Below are 26,322 nucleotides of genomic sequence, written 5' to 3' on the forward strand. Positions count from 1 at the left end.
GATGTCGAACTACGGGTTATTATTGTATTGAAGTTGCTTGTCGATGCTTGAAGACGTTTGGGGTGTTTTTACGGGTTTGAATCAATGTAATAGCATCCTAGGATGAGTCTCGAGGTGTTGGTTCATGGTCCCTAGGTTTGGACTGGAATAATGAATCAATAGTTAGTGAATTTTCGCGAGTTTGCAACTCCAGAGGCTACCCGGACCCCTTCCCGGACACCGACACAGAGTTCGTGTCCATTTTTCCTTCAAAATGCGAATTTCTAGCACCTGCACGGACCCTTAAACAGACCCTTACACGGGGTCCGTGTCCTTTTAAATAAAATTTTTAAAAAAAAATTTTTTTTTAAATTTTTTTTAAGGATTGTTTTGGGGTTTTGATGTCATTATTTAGTACGATGATTAGACGAGGTCGAGTCCCGAAAGATTTAGAATGTCATAAGGAAATTTGTCATTTTTGGGTGTGAGCATGACTATACGTCTAAGTTATGCAAGGTAGGTATTCGAACTCATGTTAGTATGTGCAGCAGTGGCCCTAAGCGAGATCCAACGAATCTCTCAACGCCATGTAAGTATGTTCGACGTGCAAAGGAAAATAGTTTTAAGTTTTTGAGGTATGCTAAATGTCTTATGACCAAATTATGAACGGGTTTGGAATTCGGTGAACGTGGCCGATGACCTCTCCACCCCGGTAAAGCATGATCGGGTTTAGATCAGGATTAGAAAGCGGTAAAGCATGACCAGGGACTAATCCACCCAATAAAGCATGACCGGGGATCTGATGTATGTGGCAGTGGATTTTTCCTGTCAGCCCAGTACTGTGGTTTAGTCTGATCAGGTGCATTTATGTATGATCACTTGCTTTGAAACATATCTCTACGCAAAATGATGAAGTTTATGTATGTTCAAGTATGTAAGAACCAAGCATGTTTATGAAAAGTTTTGTGATGATGGCATGTCTATGTTTATGCTATTATGTTCAAGTTTCAAGTATGTTTATGCTATTACGTTCAAGTTTCAATTATGTACTCTCTACTTTAAAGATGCATGTGGTTTTATTACGTATTACTTGTTATATTCAGTTTGTGCGTGTTGAGTCTTTATACTCACTAGACTTGATCGATGCAGGAGTTGATGAATTTGAGGAGACGAGGGGTGGGGACCAATGAGCCGACTTGGACTGAGCAGGAGGCTAAACCCGAGGACCGCCCATGTTTTTAAGAAATTATGCAATGTTTCAAATACTCTAATTTCACGTTATTATTTACGATATTTAAACAAGTGATTTTAGCATACTTTATGTAACGCCCTGAAAATTTAAAAGTCCACGCAAACCACATGCATGCAATTATTAAATTAGCTTGTATTTTAATTCATTGTTTTAATTGCATTAATTAATTATGTTGTGCATATTGACATGTTTAAATATACTTTTCTACATGTTGCATTAAAATGTTTTTTAAAGGTTATTCGAGTTGCGATCGAGGAACGAAGACCGAGGGCTGAAAAATAGAAAATGTTTTTATTAAATTATTGTTTTTAATTATTTAAAATATGAGTGTTGCTTTTTCTTATTTTTGAAAATATGAGGATTTGAGGTGATTTTATATGCCGGGACGTAAATTTTATCGGTGTTGGTTTTTCAATAAAAAATGCGAGCTTTTTGGAAACCCGGCTAATAAATGCACAAATTTATTTAAACAAAAATTTTGTTGATATTTTATTAAATCCTAATTAAGACTAATAGGCTTAATTTATTGGCTTAATAGGCCTAAGACTAGTTAATAGTTTAATTAGTATTTAAAAAGGTTAAAACCCTATACAAGCAACACAATCTCACGGCCGCACACTCACAATTCTGAAAAACTCTCCCTACCACCCCCATACACGATACATACATACACACCTCAAAGTAAAAGGGTTTTCGAAGGATTCAAGGTGATTCTAAGCCAAGGTTCTTGCCCGTTCTTCGTCGTCAACGTGAATTCGTGCGTATAAAATGTAAAGGCACGCCATACATCTCCTTTTCTTATCCATTATATCATAATATTTTTTTAATTATTGTATGCATGAGGAGCATGAATTTATTTTCTATATTTTCGGATTTATAGCATGCACAAGTGGTAAACTCATGTTTCTATGATTTAAATTCATGTTTTATGTTGTAAGGGGCTGACATGATGATAGGACATGATCCAGAGAAGTTTTTAGACGAATTTAAAAGGTCCTAAACTCACCTAAATCGCTGCACCACAAGCTATGCATAGAAAAATGATTTCTGCTGTCCCGAAGCTTAAGGATTCGGCTGTCATGTTCCAAGGGGAGGGCAGGCCTGGGCTTGGGTTCAGGGCTGGCCTAGGGTCTGGTTGTGTCTAGGGGAGAGTCCTAGCCAAGCTAGGACTCGGATTAGGAGGGCTGGGAGGAGTCCTTGCAAGCAAAGACTCCTACCCGAGAACTTGTGCAGGTATGCGCAGGTTGTTGCGCGACTCGCTGGGGAAGGAAGGCTCGGTCCAGGGTTCGTGGGCTGGGTTAGAGTGACTCATTAGGGTCCTAGGAAGGTGCACTGGGGGTTGGTTTGGGTGCTGGGTAGACGGCTAGGTCCCTAGATGCACAAAGCTAGAGTTCACCACCAAGTGCAACTCTCGGCCAGAATAGGGGGTAGTGAGGGGTCACGTTTTTGGCTTTGGGAAGGATTTCCAAGTGGTTTAATGGTCCAGTAGGGTACTCTAGGATGTTGGTCAGGGTTTGGATCAAATTGGCTGGGGGGTGACTTGTGAAAATCATAAGTTGGTTCGGGGGTGAAGTTTAGGTGTCATAATAGGGTTTCTAATGATATAAATTGAAAAAAAAACTGCTCATGGGGTCGAGTCGTGGTTCATAAGGGCTAAGATAATATAAAAAGACTAAATTAAGAATTTTATATTAAATTTTGGGATTTTTTCGGGATTTAAAACACCGTCAAAATAGTTAATTAAAGATAAATGGAAAAGTCTAATATTCAAGCTAAATAAAATTATGGAAAATTAGGTTTAAGCTTAAATAATTATTAAAAGGCTAAGTTTTTAATTTGGGAATTTTATATTATGTTTTTGGTTTAATTCGGGATTAAAACGCGTTAATACGTCTTATTTAAAGATTAATTTAAAAGTCCTAGATTTAAGCTAAATAAAAATATAAGAAAATTCAAGTAGGTTTAAATAATTATTTGAGACATGTTAGAGTCAAGGAATTCAACAAAAAGTTAAGATCGAGGAATTTTACGTCTAGGGGTAAAACAGTCTTTTTACACCTAAAAATTAGTAAACGTCATGGCAGTGCTTTAAATGCTATTTTTATGATATTATGGTTATTTTTAAATGTTTATGAAATATTCATGATTAAATTATGATTTTTAAATGTTCATGGATTTTTATGATTTAAGGTTGACATTTAAAATACATAATGCGTGCTTGGTTTCAAAAACAAAAATGTTATGTTATGCATGATTTTATAAAGTGATGAGAATGTAAACGTTGAAGGACGTGAAGTAATTGTGAATAATTCGATAATGTTCGAGATATCGTGAGGGTGACGGTCCCAGTGGGAGCCCGACGATCGTATTTCCATTATTACGAAAATGAGGTAACGATATGAGGTAACGGTTTGAGATAACGGTATGTGGTAACGGTATGTGATAACGGTAAGAATGGAATATCGTAAGGAAAAAGGCCCCAGAGAGAGCCCATTTATGGGAAAAGGCCCCAGAGGGAACCCCGACGATCGTATTTCTATTCGAAAGAGAATAGGCCAGGGCCCAGTTGACCGGTGAGAGTGTTGCTGGTGTCCCCCGCCGCCCAGTACTACAGTTTTATTTAGATGGATCCATCAACATTTTGAGGTTTGAGAAAAGTCACAATTAACGATCTGAATTCAAAAAAGGAAAAGGAAAAGGAAAATGTTATGATCATGATAAAAGGTTTTATGTTATGTTTTAAGGAAAAGGAAAAGGAAAAGGAAAAGGAAAAATGTTTTATGTTATGTCATGTTGAAGAAAAAGAAAAATTTTAAGGTTTATGTTATGCATGTCATGAAAATGTTTATGCTTATGTTTCTATTTAAAATTCATGCATCATAAAAAGGTTTACGAAAATGTTCATGTTTGAAGTTTATGCATCTTAATGAAAACGATATTTTAAGTACAAGTATTTTTCACTGTTACATGTTGACTGTATTACGTATTATTTGTTATCAAGATTATGGTGTGTTGAGTCTTTAGATTCACTAGGTGTGATGGATGCAGGTGAGGTCGAGGGTGGGCTTGACGGATGATTTGACTGGACTGAAGACGCACACAACCCAGGGACCAGCGCTTCTACTTTTCCGCATTTACGATTTATGATTCATGGTTTACGTTAAAGATTTTAAGACTTTTTATTTATGTTTTGAGAGGTTTTTGAGAGATTATAGTATAGGCTGTATTTCTCAATTATAAAGTTGGTTGTTTTATTTTAAAATAGTGTCCTAAATATTTTATGTAATTTTTGGTGGTTCGGCCGATGCTAGGGAGGTTTAAAAAAAAAAATTCTAGTACTTTTTAAGAAAACGAATAAGCAGACGTTTCACTTTATTTGTTATCTTTTCGTTGCAAATATTTTGAATGATCAGTTTATCGTTATCGCAATTTGAAGGTTTCTATTTAATTAAGAAAATTTTTATTTTTCCGCAAATTTTGAAGTAGTTTAAAAGTATGGTACGTTACAGTTGGTATCAGAGCGGTGTTTTTGTAAAGTGTTATGCCTACTTCCAGTTGCGAGAAGCTCACGAAGTCACACCTCAAGTCTATAAGTTTTAAAATTTTAAATTCATTCATGTAATATGTATCCAGTCATGATTTCAGCATGTGGATGTTTGAGTTCAATTTACATGCATCTTATGATATTAGTATTATGTTAATGCATGTTGGGTTTACATGTTGGGTAAATGTTGGAACAGTATGCCTCCCAGACGTAGGATTGTGCTTGAAGTAGGCGATGAGAATAGGGAAGCCCGGGATGGGGAGAGAGTCACTCCTCCTCGTCCACCCCCAAATATGCAGGCTCAGATGCTTGCAGGGATGACCCAGTTCTTCGCACAGTTTGCGGGGAACCAGACTACAGTAGACACAGGGGCGAGGCCCAGACCAGAGGCAGTTTATGTGAGGTTTAAGAGGATGGATCCGAAGGAGTTGTCGTGGACTACTGACCCGATTATAACGGAAGGATGGATTAAATCCATCGAGGTAATCTTTGCGTTTATGGAGCTGCACGATGCGGACAGAGTTAGATGTGCCACCTTCTTGTTGACCGAAGACGCCAGGCTTTGGTAGGAAAGTGCGTTATGTCAGTGAACTTACAAACACTGATGTGGAATGGGTTCAAGGAGGTTTTTTACTCCAAGAACTTCACTGAAAAAGTACGCTCCCGCCTGACCAGGGAGTTCATGTCGCTGCGACAGGGAGACAACATCGTGGCAGATTTCGTCAGGAAGTTTGAGAGGGGGTGTCACTTTGTGCCCCTGATTACAAATGATGCCTGGGAGAAGCTAAGGCATTTTATGGATGGGTTGCGGCCGATCTTGAACCGTGATGTTCGAGTTGCAGGTCCTACGACTTATGCAGTTGCCGTGTCGAGAGCTTTGGCGGCAGAGTATGTAACGCCCCGAAAATTTTAAGGTCCCCGCAAACCACATGCAAGCAATTATTAGATTCTCTTGTATTTTAATTAAATGATTTAATTGCATTAATTAATTATGTGGTGCATTTTTACATGTTTAAAATATATTTTTCTACATGGTTGCATTAAAATGTATTTTTAAAGGATATTCGAGTTGCGATCGAGGAACGGAGACCGAGGGCTGAAAAATAGAAAATAATTTTTATTGGTTAATTGTTTTTAAATTATTTAAATTAAGGGTGATGCTTTTTATTATTTTTGAAAATAAGGGATTTTGAGGTGAATTTATACGCCGTGACGTAAATTTTATTGGTGTTGGATTTTCAACAAAAATACGAACGTTTTGGCAACCCGGCTAATAAATTCACAAACTTATTTTAGCAAAACTATTTTAATATTTTAATTAAATCCTAATCAAGCTCTAATGGGCCTAAATTTATGCTTAATGGGCCTAAGCCTTAATTAGTGATTTAATTAGTGTTTAAATATGATAAACCACCCCAAACCCTTCACACAAACTCACGCCTCACTTTTCAGAATTGTTGCACACCAAAATTCTCTTAAATACACGACACACACACACCATCACAATTTGGAGAAAAATCGAGAAAAGCTCAAGGAATTCAAGCCAAGGTTCTTGCCCCGTTCTTCGCAATCGTCAACGTATTTTCGTGCGTTAAATACGCAAAGGCACGCCATATTCTCCCTTTACTCATCATCACACCATATTATGCATTTATATTTGAAATTTCATGAAAATTAAGGGACACTTTGTTTTATTTACGTTCATGCATCAAAGGTGATTTTTAAAGCTTGTAATTGCATCCAAAAATCATGTTTAATAGGATCTAAAGGGGCTGCCATGATTAGGTTGTGTTTGAGGAATATTTTTACATGTTTTTAAGAGTCCTAAACACACCAAAAACGTTGCAAATTAAAAAAAAAAAGAACAAAGCTGGTACCGAAGGGGAAAGTAAGAACAAGAGCCGTGAGTTTGAGTGAAATTCTCATGCTTGATATTAAGGGGAGGGCTCGGTGGTTTGCCTGGGGCCTTGGGCTTGGCCAGGGCTGGGTGGGGGCTCGAAGAGGGTCAGGGGTGAGGGCCTGGTAGAGTCCTAGGGGGCTAGGGCTCGCGCTAGTAGGCTGGAAGAGTCCCTGCGTGGAGGGACTCTTCACGCGCAGGTTCTGAGATGGCTGAGATTAGGGGGCTCGCGGCTGGCTTGGGCGATCCAGGCTGGTCCTTTAGGGTCTAGAGAGGGTGGTCCATGGTTCGGATAGGGCTGGTATGGTTTGGTTCAGGGAGGGCCGAGCAAAAGCTTGAGAACGTGAAGGGGGCCATAGACGCGCGCAGGCTGCTGGATTCTTCAGGAGGCTGGTGCGTGGTTCAGGGGCTCGGGCTGGGGGTGGCTCGGGTCTGGGAAAGGTCTAGGGTCAGTAAGGGTCATGGGTGCTCAATGGTTAAGGGCTGGTAGAGTCCTAAGGTGGCTAGGAGTCTTGGTGAGGGGAAGGGGATTCACGCACACACAGCACATGCAATTGGGTTGGTTTCCAGGAGGTTTGTTCGTGGGTTAGATTCATGTTCTTTGGGCTGGACTTGCACAGTAGGGTCCCTAGATGGGTTGGCTAAGTTTTGGCTCAAGGTGGCTCGGGCGTGGCTCGAGTAAATTAGGAGATGGCTCGGTGCGTTCGATAAGGTGTCAGAACAAAAATTAAAGAAGTAAAATTGAATCCATGGGTCCATGTGGGTGGCTCATGTCTTGGAAGGGTAGAATAAATCTTAAAAATGCTATGTTTAAAATTTGGGATCAAAATAACGAGTTTTGGATTTATTCGGAATTTAATTGCCGCACGAAACGTCAATTAACGAGTTAATTGAAAAGCCTAGTTTTAAGCTTTATAAAATTATGAAAAATTAGGGTTAAGCTTAAATAATTATTAGAAGCCTATGTTTTTAATTTGGGAATTTTATATTAAGGTTTGGTTTAATTCGAGATTAAAATGCATTAATACGTCACATTTAAAGATTTATTTAAAAGTCCTCGTTTAAGCTAAATAAAAATATGAGAAAATTCATGTAGGCTTAAATAATTATTTGGGACATGTTAGAATCAATTAAATTAAGAAAATGTCAAAAACGAGAAATTTTACGTCTAGGGGTAAAACGATCATTTTACACCTAGAAATTAGTAAACGTCATGGCAGTGCCCTATTTGCTGTTTTATGTGCTAATATGATTAATTTCTATAGTTATGAATGTTTATGGAAATTTTTTATGTTAAAATGATATTTTAAATGTTTATGGGATTTTATATGTTAAAATGATCTTTTAAATGTTTAGGAAATTTTATATGTTTATGATTTAATATGTCAAAATGTTATTGTAAATGTTTTGAGGTTAAAATATCATTTTAATTGTTTATGAAATGTTCATGATTAAATTATGATTTTTAGATGTCTATGGGATTTTTATGATTTAAGGTTAACATTTAAAAGACATGTTGCATGCTTGGTTTCAAAAATAAAAAATATATGTTACGCACGATTTTATAAAGTGATGAGAATGTAAAACGTTGAAGGACGTGAAGGGATTGTGATTACTACATGTTGGAAATATCGTGAGGGTTATGGTCCTAGTGGGAGCCCGACGATCGTGTTTCCTTGGATACGGATACGAATACGAATACGTGATACGAATACGAATATGTTAATACGTAGGCCAAGGCTCAGTTGACCGGTGAGAGTGTTGCTGGTGTCCCCGCCGCCCAGTACTGTGGTTTTCTCTAGATGGATCCATCGCCCAATACGTTTAAGAATACGAGTCACAATCACGATCTGAATTCAACAAACACGAACATGAATATGAATACGAATATGAATATGGATACGAATATGGATATGCATACGAATATGAATATGAATATGTTTATGTTTTTATGAAAATGTTTTTATGTATCATGAAAATGTTTACGAAAATGTTTATGTTTATGCATCTTCATGAAAATGATATTTTAAGTACAAGTATTTTTCACTGTTATATGTTAACTGTATTACGTATTACTCGTTATCAAGGATATGATGTGTTGAGTCTTTAGACTCACTAGGTGTGATTGATGCAGGTAATATTGATTATGAATATGATAATGGAGGTCTTGATGGTTGATCTGACTGGACTGGAGGTGCACATAACTCGAGGACCGACGCTAGTTTTCCGCTCTAGTTATTATTTATGATTTTAAGTAATGTTAAAGATATTTTTACGTCTTTTATTTATGCTATGAGAGATTTTGAGAGGTTATAATATGTGCTATACTTTTCGAATAATGTTTTTAGGTTGGTAAAATATTTGACGATTTTATGCTTTAAAATATTTTCCTTTGGATTTTTAAATGGCAGTTGGATGTTTATTTTTAAAATGATGTTAAAAATATTTTATGGTTCGGCCGGTGCTAAGTGAGGTTCTTAAAAAAAAATTTCTAGCACGTTTTAAGAAAACGAATAGCAGACGTCTCAGAGTAGGCCCAGAGGAACATTGAGGTCACTAGGCCGGGAAAGAGGCCCTATCAGGCGCCTGAACAGCAATAGCAGCAGCGACCTAAGTTTAAGAGGCCTTGCCCATGACAGCAGCACGGGAAGAGACCATTTCAGGGACCACCGAAAGGCAAGGGTCTTATTTGTTAGAGTAGATGCCCTGCAAGCCAACGGTTGGTTAGGGATTTTATTGACTCAGTTGTAATAAACAATCTTTATTTTAATATAATTTAACTTTTAATGGTTTCATTATACTTTATCTGTATACCCATGCAATCAGCATAGATAAAGTCCTTGATTATGCTTTAATACAAATGAATCGTAATTCGATGTTGAAACTCATTTGTAAACACTGCATATTCTAAATTCGTTCCTAGTCGATTCAGTCGCCTTAAACATGGATAAAGGTCGCTTGAGCTCGAGACTAGCATCTGTGATGTTGTGTACTCTTTTTCTTGGTAAGGGCATAGAGATGTCCAAACATGCAGATGGGTAGTCATATGATGATTATACCGAACAACTCTCCCTCGGACTTTCCAAGTGGTTATCATTCATCGAGAGGATAAGTCCGTGATTATGATTGTACACCATTAGTCCTTACGACCCGGGACAACATCGAGGCTCTATATGCTAGGCCTGTGCTTTGACTCGTTTACCGGCTCCAAGAGAGTCATCAGGTGGCGAGGTTGGGTATAGTTGCGATACATATACGAGCCAGTGCATTGTAGTCGGGGATTCACCGCTCACCTACGGGTGTGGATATCCTGTGTGATCTGATGAAATAATAGTGCATGGAATCTCTGGCCAGAGTATAAGATGTACGTTGGAGAAGGAGTTCTCCAATAGTACACGCGATGCCACTATTATAGTTATAATATTATGATCGAATTGATATGCAACCCTCGATGAACCAATGGTCGCAGATTCGATTGGGATATATGAGATGAAAGGACCGTACTGTACGTTAATCATAATCGACTGGTTCTTGCAGGCACTATCAGTGATACCTAGGGGATCATGGGGCGATGCTACTAGACGCTCTTACCATGATCCGGTGGGTACAATCAGAAATGAGTTCTGACATTCTTGATCAAGGTGTTGATGAAAAGAATGGGCTAACTAGGGTAAGCCCGAATAATGGATTATGTCCTGAATCACAAAGAGTTGTGAACCCACGGCTAGCTGTATCCCTGAATAATTGAGGGTCACACAAGCACTGGTTTACTTGTTCCCGTTGAGATAATAAATTCAATGAGTTGAATTTATAAGAAATAAGTTTGATATGATCAATCGATAAGCTTATAAATAAAGTTTATAAAAGCTTATAGAAATTTTGAGAGCATGACTGCTAAAATAGTCAAAGGGAGTGCACCTGCCTTATATGGACATTGGTGATCTCGAAATTAAAGTGTGCATCATAATAACAATAAGTTGAAATTGTCACATCGATGATATTGGATCGTCGATCGGGAATGTGATGAGAATAATGTAATGGGAGCATGGATCATGGGCTTATTATAAGGGTATACGCCCATCATGCAAATTGATTAAAGTTCAAATGAGCTTTGATAATTAATTATATTTTAATTGAGTTAAAATATAGCCCATTAAGTTTTTATAAAATATGGTATTGATTTATGTAATATGGAAATTTTCATGATATCATAATTTTAGTAACTTGCACACAAAGCATAATAAATTAATGCATTAAAATCGAGATTGACTTTTGATATGGCATGCAATTAGAATCTATAGTTGACTTAATTAATTAGATTAATTAAGTAAATGATGGATTAAAGAAATAATAAGAATTCTTTATTCTTATTGCACTGGATGAATTTTCGAGAATTATATTTGGCATGCAATAAGAATATTTTATTAACTTAATTAATCCAATTAATTAAGTATGAAATATTAGTATTAAAATAAGGATTTCTTATCCTTATTAAAAGCATGCATTCGGTGGAAATTTTGGTGAGCTACACACAACAAGAATTGAAGCTCATGAAATCCCTTTTCATCGCACAAGAATTATTTTTCGAAACTTTCTTGAAATTTTGCAAGGCTCTCGAAACCAGTTTCTTTTGAAAAGAAAAATTTGGCTTATATTATTGAGTCGAATTTTTCTTCTTGTTTTATCTCTACGAAAAGATCTTCTATACTTTCTAGTGCAAGTTTGCAGAGGAACAAGTAATCCAGTCGTGGACCTGATTCGGAGATCAAAGAATGTTCGTAGGGATTTACAACAAGAGCTACGTCCGCTAATACCGGAGTAGTTGGTGCTAAGTAAAATTATTCATCAAAGGTATAAAATTCTAACGCCCTATGCATGTTTATGATAAAACCAAACGAGCGCCCAAAGCAAAACATATTTTGATTGTCAAAATAAATAAAAATTTTAAAACTTCCACTGCGTTTGGGCGTGTAGAAAACCCAGATCCAACAGGGTATCAAAGCCAAGGTTTTTCTAGATCGTATGGTTTTGATATTGAATAATTTATTTCTAACCACACAAGAAAATTTTTTCAAAAAATTGATGCACCATAAGATTATTTTTTCCAGAAAAAAAAAATTATTTTCGTTTCTGCCTGAAACTGTTTCGGGCAGCCCGTGCGCGCAGCGTGCGCGCGGCCTGCGCGCAGAGAAATGCAGCGCGCGCGCGCAGATTGTGCGCGCCGGGCGGCGCAGCGTGCGGAGCGTCCGCACGCGGTGCGCCGCCAGCGCGGCGTGCGGAACGTCCGCATGCTGAGTGCCGCCACTACCCGAAACGTTCGGGCAGCGGGCCGGCAGTGCGTGCGGCTGCCCGGGATCGTCTCGGGAAGCGTGCTGAATGGTGGGCTTGAATTGTTTGGGCCTAGGGAGCAATTTTTTGATTTTTCAAAATTTTGAGAAAATTGATATTTTTGAAAATTGGTTCAATTTTTATTTTGAAAAATTGATTTTTGGAAAATTAATAATTTTCTTGTAAAATAAATAATTAGAATGTGATTTTAATTATTCATGGTAAAATGAGTTTTACAAGAAATTAATTATTATTTATTTAATTGAAAATTAAATAAAAGAGTTTATTTAATTTATTAAATTCTTTAATAATTGTGGTGGTTAGTGATAAAATTATTAGATATATGATTTATCAAATAATTAAATTGTTTAATTAAATTTATGTTAATATCTGATATTAAATGCATTAAGGATGATCGAGAGCCTTTACCAATGTGTTAGGTGTATGTTAGGATATTTTACTGTTTTATTCATTTTGTTGATATTTGATATTATTAAAGTGGGCCTGGTTTATGGCCCGTTCCCACCCCATGAGATGTATTCCTTATGTGCCATGGCTATTTAAATGTAATTATTAGAAATAGTGGGATATCAAGACTGGAAGATGGTGGGCCCGATGAACGAGATGAAGACATGTAAAATATTGGAAGCTCTTGTAATAGTTGCATTTAATCCCTGCATTCACCTAGGTTTTGGACCTGAATCCATGTTTGGCTCACATGGATCTAATAGTGTTGGCGATCGATCATCCTTATTTATTGTTGAATTTCATATTATGATATATGTGATATATAGTAGTATGCATGTATGTATATTATTAGATAATATAGTTGCATGGATCCGGCAAACATACAAACTCGTGGCACGTGATTTTAAAATTAAAATGATGAGACAATTTTTGAAATTAAAATCCCTCATTTTGAATAAGATTCAAAATTTATATCAAACCGAAAAGTAAAAATTAAAAGAGTTTAATTTTTCCTTGCCTTCCATCAACCGTGGTTATATGTTGATCGCTACCCGCGGACAGTGTCTGGCTCATATTATTGGAGAGACCTGGACGCCGGAAAGCTGTGACTTCCACCGGACATATGATGTGAATTGAGTGAAACTCCCATGACTTCGGCTCATATTATTGGGGGAACTCATGGCGACCGTCTACTACAATTCAATATTGATGGGTCAGTTTGACACGCGAAAATAAACGGCGTCATATTATTGGGTCCTTATTAAACGTGAGGCAAAACACGCGGAGGTTGCATAGGGGTGCAATTGGATTCTACCTTTTAGAAATTATAATTGGCTGATATTATTCGGGATTATAATTGGCTAATTGGACTCTACGTGCCCACTAAGGAAATACGATTTTCCTTTTTCATCAGAGGGTGGTGGAAATGTCAAAATAGTGGGAGGGAGATTTATAAAATAAAATCCATATTTTTTATCTTAAAATTATTTTAAAATAATTAGCAACCATTATTCTGTTTCCATATCAGTATATTTTCGATTTTGTCACGTAATTCATTTTTGTTATTAACAAGCTAACCGAATTTAATTTTCAAGACTGGTTGGAAAATTGTTCTAAATTCGGAGAAAATGACATACACACTAATGTCAGTCTTGTTGAACTGACAATGCATGCAAGATGGTGGGACCATAGTGTGCAAGCTAAAGTGTAATGTGCTCGCTTCTATGTCAAATGAACTGTAGGGACAGTTTGAGGAAATTTTGAATGCTGCTGACATTCGAATGCACGTGGAAGAGTTTCATGGTGCATGAAACTATGCACACCACTTTCAAGGAGCTCATGACTACACACATGCAAGACAGGGCTGGCCCATGAGCGTGGTGTACGTATGACTGGGCTTATTAAGAATGTAAAGGGGGCCTGGAATATATGATTCCTAACAAGTTACTAGATAACATCAATTTGTTGTCTTTCTCTTCATCATTTGACGGGGTTATGGTGAACTTCAATTTTAATGAGATAGATGATAGCCTTGAAGAGCTAGTCAATACGCTTATAACTTATGAGATCACCATAAAACAGGAAATTATTGTTTTTCTTATGGGCATCTCGCCAGACGAAAATGGCCCACAAGGTAAGGGAAAGAAATGTTCTGCCTCTCATAAGAAAAATAATCCCAATAAGAGGCAAACTCTGAAAGACACTTAAAAGGTCTACAAAGCCTGATAAGTTAGAACATATTTATTTCACTGCAAGAAGTGCGGACATAAGAAATTATATGTGTCAGAAATGTTCTGGAAATGATAAGTGAATGTCCAAGTAAACATGATTTCAACAACAAACAAAAGAAAGTTAGATGATCCAAATCGCACGCTAGACTATGTCACATTTCCCAAAGAAGGATACACAAACTAGTGGGAGAAGGCATGTTTGACTCGTCAAACACAAATTCTCTACTTATTTGTGAGTTCTGTCTAAAATAAAAAATTACCAAGACTCCATTCGATGGAAACGTGGAACGTGCGCATAGTTTACTGGATTTGATCCACACAGACGTTTGTGGCCTGCTAAGTGTTAGCACAGAATATGGGCAATCCTACTTCATTACCTTTACTGATGACCATTCGAGGTATGGGTATGTTTATGAAACACAAATCTGAAGAATTTGAAAGGTTCAAAGAATTCAGATCTGAAGTAGAAAATAGCTAGAAATGAGTATTAAGACACTTCGATCTGATCGAGGTGGAGAATACTTGAGTGCTGAATTTTTTGGTTATCTAAAAGAGAATGAGATTCTCTCACAGTGGACTCCACCAACAACACCACAATTGAATGGTGTTTCTGAACCTTGTTGGACATGGTTCGATCTATGATGGGATTCACTGAATTGCCTACATCGTTTTGGGGTTTTGCTCTTGAAACTGCGGCAATGTTGTTGAATAATGTCCATACTAAAGCAGTTGATAAAACTCCATATGAGATATGGATGGGAAAAACTCCCAAATATTCTTACGAGAGAATCTGGGGATGTCCTGCTTACGTGAAGCAGACAGTGGGAGACAAATTGGATAGTAGATCGACTTTGTACTACTTTGTAGGATATCCAAAGAATTCTGTTGGATATTATTTCTATCATCCCAATGAAACAAAGATGTTTGTTTCAAAAAATGCCACCTTTTTGGAAAGGAAATTTCTATTAGATAGAAAAGGCAAGATGATAGAACTTGAAAAAATTCAGGATACTCCCTCAACTATAGCAGTTGAACCTAATTTCCAACAACCAGTAGTTGAAGTACAAGCTCCTAGAAGGTCTGATAGGGTTATTAGACCACCTGCAAGATATACACTTCTTCATGAACAATTTCATGATGAGCCTTGTGTTGGATGTGATCCAATGAACTTTAAAGAAGTAATATCTGATACTGATTCAACCAAATGGCTTGAAGCCATGCAGTCTGAAATGGACTCTATGTATTCAAATCAAGTCTGGACGTTGGTGGATCCACCTGAGGGAATCGTTCCCATAGGATGCAAATGGATCTACAAAAGAAAGCTTGGGGCGAATGGGAAGGTAGTGACCTTCAAAGCAAGACTGGTTGCAAAAGGTTATATTCAAAGACAAGGAGTTGACAATGAGGAAACTTTTTCACCAGTTGCTATGTTTAAGTCCATTAGAATACTACTAGCCATAGCATCATGGTATGACTATGAGATATGGCAAATGGATGTAAAGACTGCATTCCTCAATGGAGACATCAGAGAAGAAATTTATATGTCTCAACGTGAGGGATACACATCAGTAGGAAGTGAGCATAAGGTATGCAAACTTCAAAGATCAATTTATGGTCTCAACCAGGCGTCAAGGAGTTGGAACCTCATATTTGATAGCACTATCAAAGAGTTTAGTTTTGCTAAGAATCCTGAGGAACCGTGTGTGTACAAGAAAGTTAGTGGGAGTGCAGTAACATTCCTAGTACTTTATGTTGATGATATCCTACTCATTGGGAATGATGCATGATTATTGCAATCAACTAAAGTATGGTTAGCAAGTAAATTCTCCTTGAAAGACATGGGTGAAGCATCATATGTATTGGGAATACAAATCTATAAAGATAGATCTAGAGGATGCTGGGGCTCACCCAAGCCACTTATATCGATACCATTCTAAAGCAATTCTCTATGGAAGAGTCCAAGAGAGGATACTTACCAATGTGTCATGATGTTACTCTATCTAAAGCTTTGTGTCCCAAAACTGATGAAGAGATAGAGATGATGACACGTATTCCATATGCATCAGCTATTGGTAGTATCATGTATGGTATGATATCGACACGTCCTGATGTTGCTTATGCTCTGAGTGTTACAAGCAGTTATCAGACGAACCCTGGTGCAAAGCATTGGAAGGCCGTGAAAGATATTCTTAAGTACTTGAGAAGAACTAAGAACTTGTTCATGGTCTAAGGGGCTGGAGAATTAAAATTGGAAGGCTACACAGATTCTAGCTTCCAATGTGACGTAGATGATTCGAAATCGACCTCTGGTTTTGTATTCATGCTATATGGTGCGGCTGTCTCTTGGAAAGGTTCCAAGCAAGACACCGTTGTGGATTCCACCACTGAAGCGGAATATATTGATGCATCTGATGCAGCCAAAGAGGCAGTTTGGATGAGGAATTTTGTCCAAGAGTTGGGCGTTATTCCTAATGGAGTTGAATCAGTCCCGTCGTACTGCGACAACACTAGTGCCATTGCGCAAGCAAAGGAACCAAGGTCTCATCAGCGATCCAAACATATACTGAGGAAGTTCCACATCATACGGGAGATTGTGGGAAGAGGAGACATATCAGTCGAATGAGTCCCCTCTGCAGATAATGTTGCTGATCCACTTACAAAGCCCTTGCCAGGACCATTGTTTGAAAACATCGCGAAGCAATGGGATTATGGGTAGTTGGCTCTAGGGCAAGTGGGAGATTGTTAGAGTAGATGCCTTGCAAGCCAACGGTTGGCTAGGGATTTTATTGACTCAGTTGTAATAAACAAACTTTATTTTAATATAATTTAACTTTTAATGGTTTTGTTATACTTTATCTGTATACCCATGCAATCAGCATAGATAAAGTCCTTGATTATGCTTTAATACAAATGAATCGTAATTCGATGTTGAAACTCATTTGTAAACACTGCATATTCTAAATTCGTTCCTAGTCGATTCAGTCGCCTTAAACATGGATAAAGGTCGCTTGAGCTCGAGACTAGCATCTGTGATGTTGTGTACTCTTTTTCTTGGTAAGGGCATAGAGATGTCCAAACATGCAGATGGGTAGTCATATGATGATTATACCGAACAACTCTCCCTCGAACTTTCCAAGTGGTTATCATTCATCGAGAGGATAAGTCCGTGGTTATGATTGTACACCATTAGTCCTTACGACCCGGGACAACACTGAGGCTCTATATGCTAGGCCTGTGCTTTGACTCGTTTACCGGCTCCAGGATAGTCATCAGGTGGCGAGGTTGGGTATAGTTGCGACACATATAGGAGCCAGTGCATTGTAGTCGGGGATTCACCGCTCACCTACGGGTGTGGATATCCTGTGTGATCTGATGAAATAATAGTGCATGGAATCTCTGGCCAGAATATAAGATGTACGTTGGAGAAAGATTTCTCCAATAGTACACGCGATGCCACTATTATAGTTATCACATTATGATCGAATTAATATGCAACCCTCGATGAACCAATGGTTGCAGATTCGATTGGGATATATGAGATGAAGGGACCGTACTGTACGTTAATCATAATCGACTGGTTCTTGCAGGAACTATCAGTAATACCTAGGGGATCCGGTGGGTACAATCAGAAATGAGTTCTGACATTCTTGATCATGGTGTTGATGAAAAGAATGAGGCTAACTTGGGTAAGCCCGAATAATGGATTATGTCCTGAATCACAAAGAGTTGTGAACCCACGGCTAACTGTATCCCTGAACCATTGAGGGTCACACAAGCACTGGTTTACTTGTTCCCGTTGAGATAATAATATTCAGTGAGTTGAATTTATAAGAAATAAGTTTGATATGATCAATCGATAAGCTTATAAATAAAGTTTATAAAAGCTTATAGAAATTTTGAGAGGATGACTGCTAAAATAGTCAAAGGGAGTGCACCTGCCTTATATGGACATTGGTGATCTTGAAATTAAAGTGTGCATCATAATAGCAATAAGTTGAAATTGTCACATCGATGATATTGGATCGTCGATCGGGATTGTGATGAGAATAATGTAATGGGAGCATGGATCATGGGCTTATAAGGGTATACGCCCATCATGCAAATTGATTAAAGTTAAAATGAGCTTTGATAATTAATTATATTGTAATTGAGTTAAAATATAGCCCATTAAGTTTTTATAAAATATGATATTGATTTATGTAATATGGAAATTTTCATGATACCATAATTTTAGTAACTTGCACACAAAGCATAATAAATTAATGCATTAAAATCGAGATTGGATTTTGATATGGCATGCAATTAGAATCTATAGTTGACTTAATTAATTAGATTAATTAAGTAAATGATGGATTAAAGAAATAATAAGAATTCTTTATTCTTATTGCACAGGATGAATTTTCGAGAACTATATTTGGCATGCAATAAGAATATTTTATTAACTTAATTAATCCAATTAATTAAGTATGAAATATTAGTATTAAAATAAGGATTTCTTATCCTTATTAAAAGCATGCATTCGGTGGAAATTTTGGTGAGCTACACACAACAAGAATTGAAGCTCTTGAAATCCCTTTTCATCGCACAAGAATTTTTTTTCGAAACTTTCTTGAAATTTTGCAAGGCTCTCGAAACCAGTTTCTTTTGAAAAGAAAAATTTGGCTTATATTATTGAGTCGAATTTTTCTTCTTGTTTTATCTCTACGAAAAGATCTTCTATACTTTCTAGTGCAAGTTAGCAGAGGAACAAGTAATCCAGTCGTGGACCTGATTCGGAGATCGAAAAATGTTCGTAGGGATTTACAACAAGAGCTACGTCCGCTAATACCGGAGTAGTTGGTGCCAAGTGAAATTATTCATCAAAGGTATAAAATTCTAACGCTCTATGCATGTTTATGATAAAACCATACGAGCGCCCTGTAGAACTTGTAAATCAGTCTACGTATAAGCCATGCATAATTCTAGATTTTTAAATTTAATTGACTTCATTGCATGATTATTTTAAATGCATTTCTTTGAAGTTAATTATTTTATTATCTCAGTTCAGTAGTTTGATTTTTAGCATTTCAGTGAGGCCGGACCGGAGTTGGAGTTTTGAGATAGAATTTAAGATTTGAGAAAATATTTCCAGAAGCTAATTTAGCTAGCAAGTAAGTTCATTTAAGTTAGAAAGGGAGGTTTGATGATTTAATTTAATTATTTGAGGTGATTAAGAAATGAGCTCATTTAAGTTACTTAATTAAGGGGTTAGCTCACTAAATTATTTAAAGGATTAGTAAGGCTTTCAAGGATTATTAGTTGACTAGATAACAATATTTCTCCTTCATTTTATTGCAATTTTCGGCCCCCATAGTTGCTAGACAATTTAATTGCCAACTCATCAACCTTTTGACCATTTCTTTGCATGTAAGTTGTAGGATAATTCTAGGATTTTTGAGAGCACAGTTTAATTAAATTAATGGACATATCCTAGACTAGAAAACAAGCAAAAATCGGCCACTACCTCTAGAAACATCCACCAACTCATTTGATATCAAACTAGAATTCAAAATTTAAAATGAGAAGACTTGGTCTTGGATCTTCCTTATATCTTGCACCCACTTCCCTCACCCTCCTAACCATCTTTTCCCCCCTCTCCTTTTCGAAAATTCAGAGTGAATTCAGACTCATTTTCAGAGGTAAAAATCGTGAGGTACATAGCCAAAAAGAAGAGAGAAAAATCGAGAGCAAGGTAAGGTAGAAAAGGAAGCCACTCCGTCTCCTCCGCGCCGTCTCGTCTCTTCTTTTCGTTTTCATTTCAAACGATAACTAGGCATGGCTAGATTCTTTCTAAACCTCAATCAAGTCATATTATCATTTATTTTTCAGTACATGATCATGTTTATTCAAGCAAAAATCGAGATCCATGTCAAAACTTTTGAAAACAACACATGCAGAATTTTTGATATTTCTTGGCAAGCTTCACGTTTTTCTTGGTTTGTGAGTTTCAGGTGATTGGTTCGACTCCAGGCTCCCAAGGCGACCTCAATACATGTAATAGGATGCATTAGGATCAGATTGGTCCGTTCGTTCAAGCCCCTGGTTGCTGGAAATTCAGAAATGGACAGCAACTTCTCATTCGGTCCATTTGAGTTTCGAGATTCAGCTTGTTGGCAAGGAGGAAGGATCTGATCTTGGCTGCCCTAGGGGCCTATATCCATGGTTAGATCACTCCCCTAGCATGTATAAGACGTGACTAAGTCACCCTTTTGGTGGCTTGGTATATGGCTCATCGGTTTTTAAATAATCAACAAGAACAACCCCTATATCCCTTCGGCCCCTTCCATTTTTCAGCATATGGTTTCGTTTCGGTTTTGGTTGCTTGGTATGGATCTTGGTTGGACTATGGCCCTTAGCCACGGTTCATACCATGCTCCTAGATGTCTAGATCGTGCCATGGTCAATCAAATGGCCACTGGAACGACGTAAGACATCGATCTAAGCAAAACACTACACACGCATGCACGTTGGTTCTCGGTTGGAGTTTCGGTTGAGTTTTGGTCTGACGCGGATTGTGACTGGCCTAGGGCCCTCAGCCATGGTTTAAATCACTCCTTGGGATGTTGGTAAGAGTCTCTGGTTGGTGGTTCATGCCCCAATGGCCGGTAGTCTCGAAAACAACACAAGTTACACGATTGTACAGGTGCTGGAAAATTACAGCAAGTTGCTGTGTCGGTTCGGAGGCTCGTTTGAGTTCTCGGTCGGCTTCTAGCCTATGGCCTTGGACTGGACAGTGCCCCATTGAGTTAGGAAGGTCATGTTTTTGACCGTTTGTGATTTGGATCATTTTTGAGGTCGTACGAGAATTTACGGTGCGATGTGCCAAATTAACTCTCGAAAGAGCGTTTCATGTTTTGGCCTCCATTCCACCTAGATTTCGACCCTATCATTTTAGGAGCATTATTTTATGATTCTTCAGCGTATTTTAATCATGACTATACGTCGGTTCGATGTCGGTTCAGGTTGGCTCGGAGTCATGATTAAATGCGAAGTCATTAGGCGTCATAGTCGCATCTTTTGAACGTAAATTACATAGTTGGTCAAGTTTTAGCATTTGCATGTTTTTCATGACACAGTTAAGTTGCAGCGAGCGTGGGAACGATCCAATCCAATCCAGTTGGTAAAATTACAGGAATTTTCATTATGCCAGTTAATTATTTTTCGTGCATTAAATAGAAATGATTATTTTTGAGATTTATGCGATATGGCTTGTGGTTCATTCACTATGTGGGAGTGTTATTTTATACGGTCGCCAGTGACCGATCAGTTCAGTATGGTACCACCCGGTCGCCAGTGACTGGCCAGCTCAGTTCAGTTTCAGCCTCCACGGTAGCCAGTTACCGATCAGTTCAGCTTAGTGCAGTGGCCACAGACGTAAAACATAATCTCAACAGAAAATTTTATCAGTTATTTCAGTACAGGCTCCAAGGAGCAAACATTTTTTTCTGTGATTATCAGTTCAGTTATGCACGTATTATAATTGCTCAGTACATATTATTTTCAGCATGCCTCAGGACAGGATATGTTAACTCATGCATATTTTAATTCAGATTTTTACTCGTTACCTGCGATATATGCATGCTGAGTCTTTAGGCTCACTAGACTTGATTGTTGTAGGTACTGATGAGGCCAGGGCCGAGGGCGGGGACCAGTGAGCCAGCTTGGGTCGGCAGTAGTGGCATCCGAGGACCTCAGAGCAGCAGTTGTTATTTTATTCCGCAAACATTTTATCAGTCGTTGGATATTTTTTTAAATTGTGATTTTTGGTAAACTTTATTTTCTTCCGCTGCGATATTTTAAACATTGAACTTGATTCATCAGTCGATTTTATGAATGAGGCCATTTAAGTTCTTTTAAAAAAAAAGAAAATTTTTAATTTTCCGCAAATTTTCAAGCAAGAAGTTCTAGGGCTTCTACACGCCCAAAGCAAAACATATTTTGATTGTCAAAATAAATAAAAATTTTAAAACTTCCGCTGTGTTTGGGCGTGTAGAAAACCCAGATCCAACATTATTCCTTAACAGAAGGCTCCTCAGAGACCCAGTGAGTACCCAGTGTGCCCGAAGTGCAACCGCCAGCATCCGGGACAGTCTTTATTTGGATCGGGCAAATGCTTCAAGTGCGGAGCCAACGATCATATGCTGAGAGACTGCCCGCATTTGAGGCAGCCGACCCAAGGAAGAGTGTTTGCCATGCAAGCAGAGGAGGTGAACCCAGATACGACCCTGTTGACTGGTAACTTATTTAATTCAACACCGCATAATTTTTGCCATTCATGTTTCGATTTTATTTGGGATTATTAGTGTGCTAGTTAGTAATTTTGGTGACTGGGTGTAGAGATTTCTACTGTGCTTGAGGTTAAGAATAGAATTTTTGGGATATAAGTTTTTGTATTGTACCAACGTCTCTTAGGAAATATTTTCATAAAGAGAATAGCCACGAATGCCTTGATAGATTCAGGGGCCACTCACTCTTTTATTTCGGAGACGTTAGCTAATCATCTGGACGTCAAGTCTATTGGACTCGACGTGAGCTATTCAGTGACAGTCCCATCAGAGGAAGAATTATCAGCTACTAGCGTGGTCAGAGACATCGATCTCGAGCTGCAAGGACACGTAGTGTATGCCGATCTAATCGTGTTGCCGATGCCAGAATTTGATATTATCTTGGGAATGGACTGGCTAACGAAGAACAGATTTCTTATTGATTTCCATAAAAAGGTCAGTGTTGGTAAGACCTCTGGGCATGGAGCAGTTTCTCTTTGAGCCAGATAGATGGAGGAGTTTCCCTCGCATGATCTCTTGTATGCACGCACGAAGACTTATTCATAAGGGTTGTCAGGCTTTCTTGGCCAGCATCGTTTCTGCACCTGACGTACCCACTCCGTCGATATCTGATGTGCCAGTGGTCAGAGATTTTCCCGACGTTTTTCCATATGACGTCACAGGCCTTACACCAGAGAGAGGTGGAGTTCGCTATTGATCTTGTGCCAGGCACTGTGCCTATTTCTAAGGCACCGTACCAACTAGATCCAGCTGAGATGTTAGAGCTCAAACAGTAGATTCAGGAGCTTCTTGACAAGGAATTTTTTCGCCCTAGTTTCTCACCATGGGGCGCACCAGTACTCTTCGTAAAGAAAAAGGATGGGAGCATGAGGTTGTGTATCGATTACCGAGAACTGAACAAGGTAACGATCAAGAATAAATGCCCACTTCCGAGGATCGAGGATTTGTTTGATCAGTTGCAGGGAGTTACAGTGTTTTCTAATATAGATCTTCGATCAGGGTATCATCAGCTGAAGGTAAAGGATGCAGATGTTAATAAGACAGCCATCAGGACTAGATATGGGAATTACGTGTTCTTAGTGATGCCATTTGGACTGACGAATGCTCCAACGATTTTTATGGACTTGATGAACCGAGTATTCCAACCTTACCTAGATCAGTTCGTCATAGTGTTCATTGATGACATTCTCATTTACTCGAAGAGCCATGAGGAGCACAGTCAACATTTGGGTACAGTTTTGCAGGTCTTGCAGAGTCGCAAGCTGTTTGCAAAATTCAGTAAGTGTGAATTTTGGTTGGAGAAGGTAGCGTTTTTGGGTCATGTAATTTCTAGCAGTGGCATTGAGGTGGATCCAGCTAAGGTAGCAGCGGGTAAGGAATGGGTTTAGCCAAAGAATGCTCAGAGATCCGCAGTTTCCTAGGCTTAGTAGGCTACTACCCGAAATTTATTCAGGGATTTTTTTCGATAGCAGTGCCACTCACTTCATTGACTAAGAAGAATGCTAAATTCATTTGGAGTGACGAGTGCCAGAAGAGCTTTGATACTTTGAAGCAAGCTCTTAACACAGCACCAATGTTATCCATGCCAGCAGGCAAGGCAATTTTGTACTATACACCGATGCATCTAAGCTCGATCTAGGCGCAGTTTTGATGAAGCATGGTTGGGTTATAGCTTATGCCTCTAGACACTTGAAAGTGCATGAGAAGAATTATCCGACTCATGATCTTGAGTTAGCTGCCGTTGTCTTCGCGTTGAAGATATGGAGACACTATCTGTATGGCGGGAAATGCCAAATTTTTATTGATCACAAGAGTCTCAAGTATTTCTTTACACAGAAAGAGCTGAACATGAGACAAAGATGGTGATTGGAGTAGGTAAAAGACTACGATTGTGAAATTATCTACCATCCGGGGAAAGCTAATGTTGTGGCAGATTCTTTGAGCAGAAAAGTTGCAGTCGTAGCACAGATGTCAGCGCAGAGATCTCTTCAGTCAGAGATTTAGAAATTTGATTTAGAAGTTTATCCTAAGGGCAGAGCTCCTAAGCTGTCTAATCTGACAGTCCAATCTTCTTTATTTGACCGAATCCGTAGAGGTCAGTCTTCAGACGAGCAGTTACAGAAATGGAGGCTGAAGGATGAAGCCAATGGAAGTGTACTCTACACTGTGTTTGATGGTATTGTGAGGTACAGAGGAAGGATGTGGGTGCCTAGTGTTTATTCAATCAGAGACAATATTTTGACAGAGGCACATACATCTCCGTATTCCATTCATCCAGGAGGTACCAAGATGTACAAGGATTTACAGATTCTGTATTGGTGGTAAGGTATGTAGAGAGACATCCGCCGATTTGTGTTTGAATGTCTCACTTGTCAGCAGGTGAAGGCAGAGCATCAGAGGACAGCAGGGATGCTTAAGCCACTTCCTATCCCCGAGTAGAAGTGGAAGAATATCACCATGGAATTCGTTGTTGGTTTGCTGAGGTCAGTCAGAGGATCCAATGCCATTTGGGTTATAGTTGATCGACTTACTAAGTCGGCACACTTCTTGCCAGTGAAGACAACTTCCTCCATGACGTAGTATGCAGAGCTCTATATCAGGGAGATAGTTCGATTGCACGGAATCCCAGTTTCTATTGTGTCCGACAGGGACCCGAGGCTTACATCGTCCTTTTGGAAGAGCTTATATGCAGCCATGGGAAAGAAGTTGCTATTCAGTACAGCATTCCACCCTCAGACATATGGCCAATCTGAGCATATGATTCAGATTTTGTAAGATTTGTTGCGAGCCTGTGTGATCGATTTCCATGGGAATTGGTAATCGAAGCTACCTCTAGTGGAGTTTACTTACAACAACAGTTTTCAATCATCTATAGGTATGGCTCCTTACGAGGCACTATACGGGAGGAAGTGCAGATCACCGATTCATTGGGATGAAGTCGGTGAGAGATCAGAACTTGGTCCAGAGATTGTTCAGCAGACTGCAGACGTAGTGGTCAAGATCCAAGGCAGGATAAAGACCGCCCAGAGTTGTCAAAAGAGTTATGCTGACAAGAGGAGAAGGGTTCTTGAGTTTGCCGTAGGTGATCACGTTTTTGTAAAGATAGCACCTATGAAGGGTGTTATGAGATTTGGTAGCACAACTGTTAGTACAGAGATCTCTTCAGTCAGAGATTTGGGTTAGAGGTTTATCCTAGGGGCAGATCTCCTAAGCTGTCTAATCTGACAGTTCAGTCTTCGTTGCTTGACCGAATCCGTGCAGGTCAGTCTTTAGATGAGCAGTTGCAGAAATGGAGACTGAAGGATGAAGCCAAGGGCAGTGTACTCTACACACTGTCTGATGGTATTGTGAAGTACTGAGGAAGGATGTGGGTGCCTAGTGTTTACTGGATCAGAAAATATATTTTGATAGAGGCACATGCATCTCCATATTCTATCCACCAAGAAGGTACCAAGATGTACAAGGATTTGCAAATTTTGTACTGGTGGCCAGGTATGAAGCGAGATATTCGCCGATTTGTGTCTGAATGCTTCACTTGTCAACAAGTGAAGGCAGAGCATCAGAGGCCAGCAGAAATACTTAAGCCACTCCCTATCCCCTGAGTGGAAGTGGGAGAATATCAGCATGGACTTCCTTGTTGGTTTGCCGAGGTCAGTCAGAGAATTTAATGCTATTTGGGTTTTAGTGGATCGACTCACTAAGTCGGCACACTTCTTGCCAGTGAAGACGACTTTCCCCATGACGCAGTATGCGGAGCTCTATATAAGGGAGATAGTTCGAGTGTGTGAGCGAGGCTTTTC

Source organism: Primulina tabacum, chromosome 3, assembly GCF_025594145.1.
Source record: "Primulina tabacum isolate GXHZ01 chromosome 3, ASM2559414v2, whole genome shotgun sequence".
Taxonomy (NCBI): domain Eukaryota; kingdom Viridiplantae; phylum Streptophyta; class Magnoliopsida; order Lamiales; family Gesneriaceae; genus Primulina; species Primulina tabacum.